The sequence below is a fragment of the Arvicola amphibius genome, chromosome 6, assembly GCF_903992535.2.
Source record: "Arvicola amphibius chromosome 6, mArvAmp1.2, whole genome shotgun sequence".
Lineage (NCBI taxonomy): Eukaryota > Metazoa > Chordata > Mammalia > Rodentia > Cricetidae > Arvicola > Arvicola amphibius.
Window position 1 is genome coordinate 5,550,571 of NC_052052.2, and position 9,166 is coordinate 5,559,736.

The 9,166-nt window shown below is 50.4% G+C and overlaps 1 long non-coding RNA gene across 1 annotated transcript; it reads right to left on the bottom strand.

The window, feature by feature from the left end:
- Window positions 1-4,521: 4,521 nt before the first annotated feature.
- Window positions 4,522-8,009, bottom strand: LOC121677219. The gene is made up of 3 exons (XR_006020841.1): window positions 6,070-8,009; window positions 5,616-5,728; window positions 4,522-4,900 (listed from the first exon to the last, which is right to left on the bottom strand). It is a non-coding gene; the product is annotated as an uncharacterized LOC121677219 (long non-coding RNA).
- Window positions 8,010-9,166: the final 1,157 nt, after the last annotated feature.

The following is a 9,166-nucleotide window of genomic DNA, read 5'->3' on the forward strand; positions in this document are numbered from 1 at the left end:
TTCCCCCTGGTACACCAATATACGTTTTACTTAACCACCTATTGCTCGATGAATATTAAGGCTGTTTCAGCTTTCTGCTGTGTTGATAATGCCTCTGGCATTCTTCAACAAGTTTGCATAGTGTTGTGGGCTATTATTTTAACTAGGGAAAGATATGTTACACTTGTTTCTGCTGCCTTTGTTAATAATGTAAGATGTGTTACATTTGTTTCTGCTGCATTTGTTTAATTATGTAAAGATGTGTCATATTTGTTTCACCTTGCCTGCTTAAGGCACCCCATTGGTCTAGTAAAAAGCTGAAATGTCAATAGCTAGGCAGGAGAGGGATAGCTGGGACTGGGGTGGGGAGGGAGAATAAGTAGGAAGAGAAATCTAGAGAGACAAGAGAGGAGGGAAGAGAGGAGAGAACAAGGGACACGCCCAGGGCCAGAAGTTAGGCAGCCACCAGTCAGATATAAAGAAGCAGTGAAAGTAAGAAGGGGGGAGGGGTAAAAAGCCCCAAGGCAAAGTTTGGATAAAGAGAAACAGTTATAAGTTACATACAGCCATAAGAAATGAGCCCACGCTAAGGCCGAGCATTCCTAACTATAACAAGTCTCTTAACATGATTTAGGAACTGGTTGGTGGCCCAAAGAATAAGCCTGGTACAGCATGGACATATGTCTCTGTGACCCTGGGAGACAGGGGTATCCTTGAATGATCTTTGTTTGTGCCAAAAGATGATAGCAGGCAGAAATTTAACAGGATCAAGCACTTGGAGACAACAGCTATTAACATTTTTACTAAAACTGTTTTTTTTTTTTTTTTAAGATTTCTTTATGCTCCATGCACACAGGTTTTTGATGGCTTCACTGGGGTACTGCATAGTACTGCACACTGCCATGTACAACCTAGCAGTACGGTATCTTACAGTACTGTATAATTCACTGCTTAAATTGCAGAAATTGATTGTAGGGCTGTGTAACAACTCAGTGCTTAACCTTGGGAGGAATGGCCAGGTCCTTTTCCAAAAGGACTGTTAATCACTTTACTGTCCCACCAGCTAGGCCTGAGGGAGCCCATACCCTCCCCAAATCCATTATTCTTTATCATGGCCTTCCTAGAGTACAAAGTCATACACCGGGGTCTTAAGAAGGGAGGAGAAGATGGCATAATCCATAGTTTCTCTCTATGAAGACAGGAAAAACGTCCTTCACTGCCCACCTCCAACAAAATAATGTTATTTTTGATGCATCCTTTCCAAAAGTCTTGTGCTGTTAGGGTCATCTGAACATATGTTCAAGAATGAGAAAGAAAGAGAGAGAGAAATTGAGTCTAAGAGAGAGTTCATCCTCAGGGGCCCCCACCTTAATTCTACTAAGTTCTCCAGGAGCTTTGGACTAGGCGCCTGAGAACTCTTTGTGACCATGCTCGCCTCCCTTAGCACTATCAGATTAACGCTACAAAAATGAAACACAGTTAAACGTGAGCTTTAGCTAAGGGAGGCAGAACATTTGTTTGTTTTCGAGGTGCTGGAGGTCCTGCCCAGGGCCTCTTGAATGCTTGTCTGTGCTCTGTCGCGGAGCAAGCCGAACCTTGGCCCGAATGTGTTTGTTTATTTTTAGTCCCAAGGGTTTAGTCAGTTTTCCTCACTTCTCTGGCACCGTAGCACCTGGCCACCCTCCCTCCCTCCTGGCGCAGGAATGCAAATGTCATGTCCTAGTCTTAGGATGGGGTATGGTACATCGAGTAGTCGCTCATCGCGTGTGACAGCCGTTTGTGTATGACTGGTTATTTGTTCAGAGCCTGTCAAAACAGGAATGGGGGAGCATTTTCTGCTTCTCCTCAGGTTGTATCCTTTATGATTTGTTTACCTTTATTTACATGTCTACATGTGTGGGTGTCCGTGAAGGCTACAGAGGGGACCCGACCCTGGAGAGCTGGAGTCCCACACGGTTGGGAGTTAGTTACCTGGGAACCGAACGGAGTGTGCAGCAAACACTCTCAATCACTAAGCCAGCGGTGCATGGGCCTCTGTTGCTATCCTCTCCCTGATCTGTGGCCAGGCTGGCCTCCTCTGAGACTGGCATTTCCCAGGGTCTCTGGGGCTTGGTGGGGATTTCAAGCGGCCTAGAACTGTCCCAATGACATTTGAGGTTGTTGTTGTTTAGCAAAAAGAGTCCGGGCAGTGCATTTAATCCCTGCTTCCCCTCTTAATGTGTCCTCAGAGACCACCCATAAGTGACCGGGCTTCCATAGATGCTCATGTGGGAGGAATATAGACCCAAGAATTTTTGAGTTTTCCTCACGCGTGATTGTGGAGTCTGTGAGTTGGCAAGGCAGGGCTCACTGAACAACTTCTCTCGCTCTCGTGGCCTTTGAGGACTCTAATCACAATTTAAACTGCTTCTGGGGCTCCTTCCCCACCTCCACATCTGTGGATAGTACATCATTGTCGCAATGCCAAGTGGAACCAGAGAAGAATCTGTGAATTAACAGGAAAAGTACAGCCCACCCAGACAAGCAGCTCAGAGCAGGGGCCTGCAGACAGCCGAGGGGTCAGTCATGCTGTGCACAGACAATAGGACTCTTTCTGTGCAGAGAACCGAGACTCACAGACAAGAGGGCTAGGGCTCTCTATGTGCAGAGAACTGAGACTCACAGACAAGAGGGCTAGGGCTCTCTATGTGCAGAGAACCGAGACTCACTGTTTACCACCCCACCTGAGAAACAGACAAGGGGAAACTGGCTAACATCCTACCAGGAAGTGCACATTAGAGCCAATAATAATAATAATAAAAATCTAGGCTCATATTATTACCGTCTAAGGATCTGAGTATTTGGGTACCTGTCCCCCACAATAGAGGCACTCTAGCGTGGGCATCTTGTGTGGCCTTCTGACAAAGCTTTGAAGTTCAAAACTTCAAAGAAATCGAATCTCCAGGTCAGAACCTCCATGAAACCTGCCCAAGAAGCATCGACTCAGAAGACGAGTTCAGCAACAGGGCTGCGTGTTTGCCCAAGCAAACTTGGCTTAGGCACGCTGCCCATGTTTGGTGTCGCCGCTCCAAAGGGCGACTTTGGCATTTGTGCGGCATGACATCATTCTCTCCCGTATGTGCTGAAATGATGAGACATGAAGAGAGGGGATTTCAGCACCCAAGACCAGGCCCGGCAGTCAGTTAGCTGCAGCGGCCTTCCCCCGGAGATGACCTCGGGAGGCTTGTTCACCCCGCTCTGCTCTGTCGGGACAGCGCCTTTGCCACTAGGCTTGTTTTGAAGTGACTAGAAACTGGCCCCAGTGCTGTTTGCTGTGGTGTCGAAGCCGTGTGTCTTGGGCAGAGCAAGAAGAGGGATACTCAAATGACCAGCTAGGTGTTTGAAGCCTTGCTGAGCTCTGAAACATTTACGGAAATAGATGTAGTTGAAAACCAATGTCCTCCCATGAGACATCCAGAACCACCCAGAGCCCACCGGCTACCTGAAAGCCATCACAATGGCCATGGTCACTGGCCATAGGGCCACCCAGGGAGGCCTCAAAAGGGCCATTTCATAGCCTTGTGTTCTTGTCTACTGTCATTGTAAGGTGAACTTGAGAATTTCTTTGGATGTAACTCAACAGCCAGAAATAAAAAAGAAATATTGAATTAAGTAGGTATCTATTAAATTCTGCGATGTAGCCAACCAAAGAGGGCAGGACAGAAACCTGACTCAGGATGACCACCTCCTTCCAGACACTCCCGAGGAGGCAGGAAGAAAAGACAAATGCTTGAGGAAAACTCAGAAGGTCTGGTACAGCAGCACACATCTGGAGTCCCAGCTACTCCAGAGGTGGAGACAGATGGATCCCTCGAGCACAGAGGTTCAGGGGCCAGCCTGGACAACATAGCAAGACATGCTCTCTCTCTTTCACACACACACGCACACGAGTACCTCGGAATGTTGTCATAGGGTTTCTAGTACGTGATGAAACACCATGACCTGAGGAAAGGGTTTATTTGGCACACACTTCCTTATCACGGTTCATCATCAGAGGAAGTCAGGACAGAAACTCAAACAGGGCAGGAACCTGGAGGCAGGAGCTGATGCAGAGGCCATGATGGGGTGGTGCTTTCTGGCTTGCTCCTCACGGTTTGCTCAGCCTGCTTTCTTATAGAACCCAGGACCACCAGCCCAGGGATGGCGCCACCCACCATGGGCTGGGCCCTCTCCCATCAATCACTATTTAAGAAAATGCTCTACAGGCTGCCTGCAGCCCCAGCTTATAGCCCCATACCTGCCTACAGCCCCATACCTGCTTATAGCCCCATACCTGCTTATAGCCCCATACCTGCCTACAGCCCCATATTATGGAGGATTCTCTCAACTGAGGCTTCCATCTTTCACATGACTCTAGCCTGTGTCAAACTGATATAAAAACTAGCCAGCACAGATACATTCCTTTTTTTTAAGAAAAAGATTTATTTATTTATTCATTATATAGAGTGTGTTCTACCTGCATGTATGTCTGCAGGCCAGAAGAGAGCATCAGATCTCATTACAGATGGTTGTGAGCCACCATGTGGGGGCTGGGAACTGAACTCAGGACCTTTGGAAGAGCAGCCAGTGCTTTCAGCCACTGAGCCATCTCTCCAGCCCCACAGTCACATTCTTAAATAATAGGATAGCAGCGTGCCATAGAAAAATTAGGCTAACTACCAACATCGTAGGTGAGCTTCAGCCAGCTGAGGGATGTGTGGCCAGGCAGGATGCCACTGTGGAAATCCCCAGATGAAATTAGGAAAGCTTGGAGTAGACAAGGAAGGTCGGATGAGTGGGTCCAATGGAGAAGGGACCAGACACCCTGACGAAGCAGGCACCTGAGAACACCTCTGTAGAGGTTTCTTATACTTCGGAGAGAAGTGGGCAGGCCTAGGCAAACCTGGGAAAGAAGAGGGGCGGATTTAGGTCATGGGGACATCACGAGGGCCAAGCAAATCTACGGCAGGTTTGGTCTGCCAGCTGACAGTGTCTGTTTTAGAAATAAGGGCTGCAATCAGGAGGACAGTGAGTGATTTCAAGAAGAAAGAGGAGGCCTGGCAGCCCCTCCCTCTGCGCTCTGCCTTCCCTGCTTCCCTCCTTTCCTCCCTCTCCCCTCCCTCCCTCTCTCCTTTATCTCCTTCCTTCCTTTATCTCCTCCCTCCTTCCCTTTTTAAGTCTTCCTCCTTCCTTCTTTGTCTTCCCTCCCTCCCTTGCTCCTCCATTTCTCTCCTTCCCCTTTCCTCCCTCGCCTTTCTGTCTCTCACCCTCTGTGTTTCTATTAGCATACCCTCATCATCATCATTATCATTACTACCATTATTTAATTCTTGTTTTGTTAAGAGACAGGGTCACCCTATGCAGCCCTGGCTGGCCTGGAACATACTATGTAGACCAGTCTAACCTCAAACCTGTGGTCCCTATCCTCCCTCTGCCTCTCAATGCTGAGATGAAAAAAAAAAAAAAAACCCACAGAAAAACCAGCACACTTTTAATCCCAGGGAGAGGCAGGCTGATCTTTGTGAGTGTGAGCCAGTCTGGGCTACGATTTCAAGTTTATGGGAAAGCTGCCCGAGCAGCAGGCAGTGATCCCACATATCTGTCCTTGGCATCCACACCTGGTGATGGTTACTCCTGAGTGCTCCATGGGTTGGGAGTAGAGTTCATCTCTGGGTGTGCCTGTGAGAACCCTTGGAGACACCTAAGAGGGAAGTCGGCCTTGCGCACCAGCCTGTAGGTCAGGGCCAGGTGGTGATAAGGGGGAAGACTAGGGAACCCAGATTCCACCCACCCCCCACCCCTCCACCCCCTCACTCCCATCCCCCACCCTCTACCCCCACCCCACTTCCTGGCCACTAAGGCTCCCCCCTGGGGCTGAGCCCAGCCCCTGAGTGCAGGAGGCAGGACCCAGGCCCCTCTTCACTAAACACCTCCCTCTGGCCTTTGAGTGACAGGAGGCCTCCTATCTCTCAGGTCTAGTTTATCAGCTCACTTCCTGCCTGTCACCAGAGTGTCCTCTCAAGGCCCTTCCTGCCAACCTATCTGTGACTTCCTCAATCACTGGCTTCTCACCACTTCCTACAGCTACCAGAGAGACCTCCAGGGACTCAGGTGCCATCATCCCACAGCAAGGGCTGACAGTCGGGTCTCTGCTGGTAGTGGCTGATTTCCACTCGACTGTTATCTTAGGCGACTTTGCCCAGTTAGTTCAGTTTTGGTGGCTGTCCACTCACTGGAGTTCTCTGAGGCATAAACAGACCTGTTTATTAAATTAAATTAAATGAATGTGTGTGTGTGTGTGTGTGTGTGTGTGTGTGCATGCACGTGTGTGTAGATAAGTCCACATATGTAAATGTGTCTTCTATGAGAAGCGCTGCAAGTCTGTGCCTGGCACGCCGTAAGTAAATAGGAAATGAGGGGCCTCCCCTTCCCTCCCCCTTCCTCCGTACATCCTTATTCCCTTCCTGTCTGCTTCTCCATTTCTCTCCTTCTTCATCCCCCTCCTCTTCTCCTTTTCCGCCGCCTCCTTTCTTTGTTTTCAGCCTTCCCATTGTCACCTCCTTCTAGTTCTGTGCCGCTACACACCCCAGGAGAGCCAGGCGTAGGACCCAGAAGAAAACATGTGTGAGTGGTCGCCCCTATGCTGGTTCCACGTGTAATGTAGGGGTGTGTGTGTGTGTGTGTGTGTGTGTGTGTGTGTGTGTGTCCATGTCACGGGGGGAGGGAAGGGAAGACCTTCCAGACTGATCAATAGTCATGAGGTACAGGTTCACCATCGTCACCATCACTGCCATGGCCAGCATTGCCATCACCATCACCACTACTTCCGCCTCTGTTGTCATCGGCATCAGTGTGATCACCACCTCCATCACTGTCCTCGCCGCCGTTATCCTCGCTATCACCGTCACCAACGCCGCCATCATCACCGTCATCCACAATTATCCATCATCACCACCAGTGCCACTCCGGCTCCCTCGCGACCACCATCGTCACCACCGTCACCATCCTCGCCAACCCCAGCATCCACCCTCCGTCCGAACAAGGCCCCCCGTGACACACTGTACCCCTTCTCCTTTATCCAGCTGTGCAAGGCTGATCTGCACGGGAAAACTGAGGCTTGAGGACGAGCTCACAAGTAGCAAGCGGTGGGAATGGGGTTGCGCAGAGGCGCTGGGAAGGTTTGCAGAACCCGTGGGATAGAAAATGGACTGGATGCCAAGAGGGCAGAGAAACGGAAATTCCTTCGCAGGAGTGGGTCAGAACAGGCAAGAATGGACAGAGCCACTGGAGGCCCTTCAAAGACCTCCTATTACAGGAGCCTCGGGAGATGGCAGGTGATGGACCAGCATGAGTGGCTACGGCTGGCAGAGCTGTGTCTTAGCTCTGGTACCTCCTATGTGGACAGAAATCCTTGGTCCTTGGTGATGTACCTCTGGGTCCTCTGGTGAGGGGTGAACGGAAACCCAAGGGGTGCGAGTAAGAAACTCTAGGGAGGGGCTGCCTCGAGTCCTGGGCTGAGGAAGCCGGGTATCAGAGGTTTGTCATGCTGGAGTTTAAAGAGGGTCTGGTTGCCTGGAAGACCTCCCACCAGGTGAGTCAGTGTCCTGTGTTGAGTCAGGAGGAAGTCCATGCCCTTAGTTAACTAGGAGTGGTTATGACCCCAGCAGGGGCGCCTAGGCACAGAACCTTTGGACAGTCTGCCTGTGGGAGAAGGGAGGAGAGAGATGACCTGGGATAGTCCAGGAGAACACAACAGGGAAAGAGGAACCCCCCCACACCTTTGACGAGAGGTCAGGAAGGTGAGCCCAGGGTGGGGTTAGGGAGCAGAGCTGCCCTGGTGCCCAGTTTTAGAGCTTAAGGAATAAGAGGACCTGAGGACCAGCAGGAGCCTAGCTAATGTTTAACACCCAGGGAACAATACAAACTGTTCCTGTGCATCTGCAGGCTTGGTCTTATCTGTATTCTTAGAGGAGCAGGAGTTGGGGTGGAGGCTGGCTGTCTTTAGGGGACTCATGCTGCCTAGAAGCTTCGCTCTGGATTTCTGCTGTCGCTTGGACCCAGAGATGAGATGGTAATGTGGACTTCCAAACACTAAGACAAGCATCACTGACTTGAGCAAAACAGGGTCCAGGGAAGGATGCAGGAGCAGCCCAGGCCCTTGGCTCTGCCCCCCAACCTCCATGCACTCCTCCTCCCCTGGGAGCGATTTGGGAAGTTCTGGGTTCCGGTGGATGAAAAGCTTCTCTAGACTCAACTCTGGAGGGGACCAGGGTCGTGCCAACCCAACCCCCACCCCACCCTAGAGGGAGAGCATGGTCATGTTCCCTCCCCCAACCCCACTCAGGATGGTGATCACACTGTTGTCCCCTCTACCCCCCAAGTCTACTTTCCTTTTTCTGGGGTTTCAGTTACCTATGATCAACTTTAGTTTAGAAATATTAAATGGGAACTTCACTGAGCAGCCAGCCACCCTGGCACCCAAGTGAAATAAAAAAAAAAAATCCTATGGCTACTTGTGCCTATAACCCCAGCAGTGGGGGACAGAGAAAAGTAGATTGCAGGACCTCGCTGGCCTTGCTGAGATGGCAAGCTTCTGGTGAGAAACCCAAGACACCTAAAGCCTCTGCATGCTGTACACATGCACACACACACGTGCACAAATGCGCATGCACACACATATGCACACACACACTGTCACTAAGCTGGATTTGGTGCCATCATCTTCAGTTCCAAGCATCCTGTCGGTATCTTGGAATACACCCCTGAGTAAAGGGGGTGGCTAGAATTGGGTTGCTCCCCAGTATAGAGGTAGTATCTCACCCAAAGTGGCAAAGGGCAGCTTAGCAAACTGCTCTGTGTGCCCAGAGGGGGAGGACACTGGAGTTGGAGAGGGAGCCCTGTGGCACACACCCTGTGCAGATTCAAAACCCAGGAAGGGCACAGGCTACAAACACCTGTAAGTTCTTAACCGCTAGAAGTCCTGGCAAGGGTTTTCTCAGCCAAGTCCTCCAGATCCACGGAGTCTACGACCACAACTGTGACCAGTACCACAAACCGGTTAATGACGCAGGGGCCCACTGCCAGGTTCCTCTTTTCTACACTTGATTGAGCAGCTAGAGAGACAAGCCCTGTAGTGACTGAGACTGTTGCCCACCTCCTTCAATCTGTA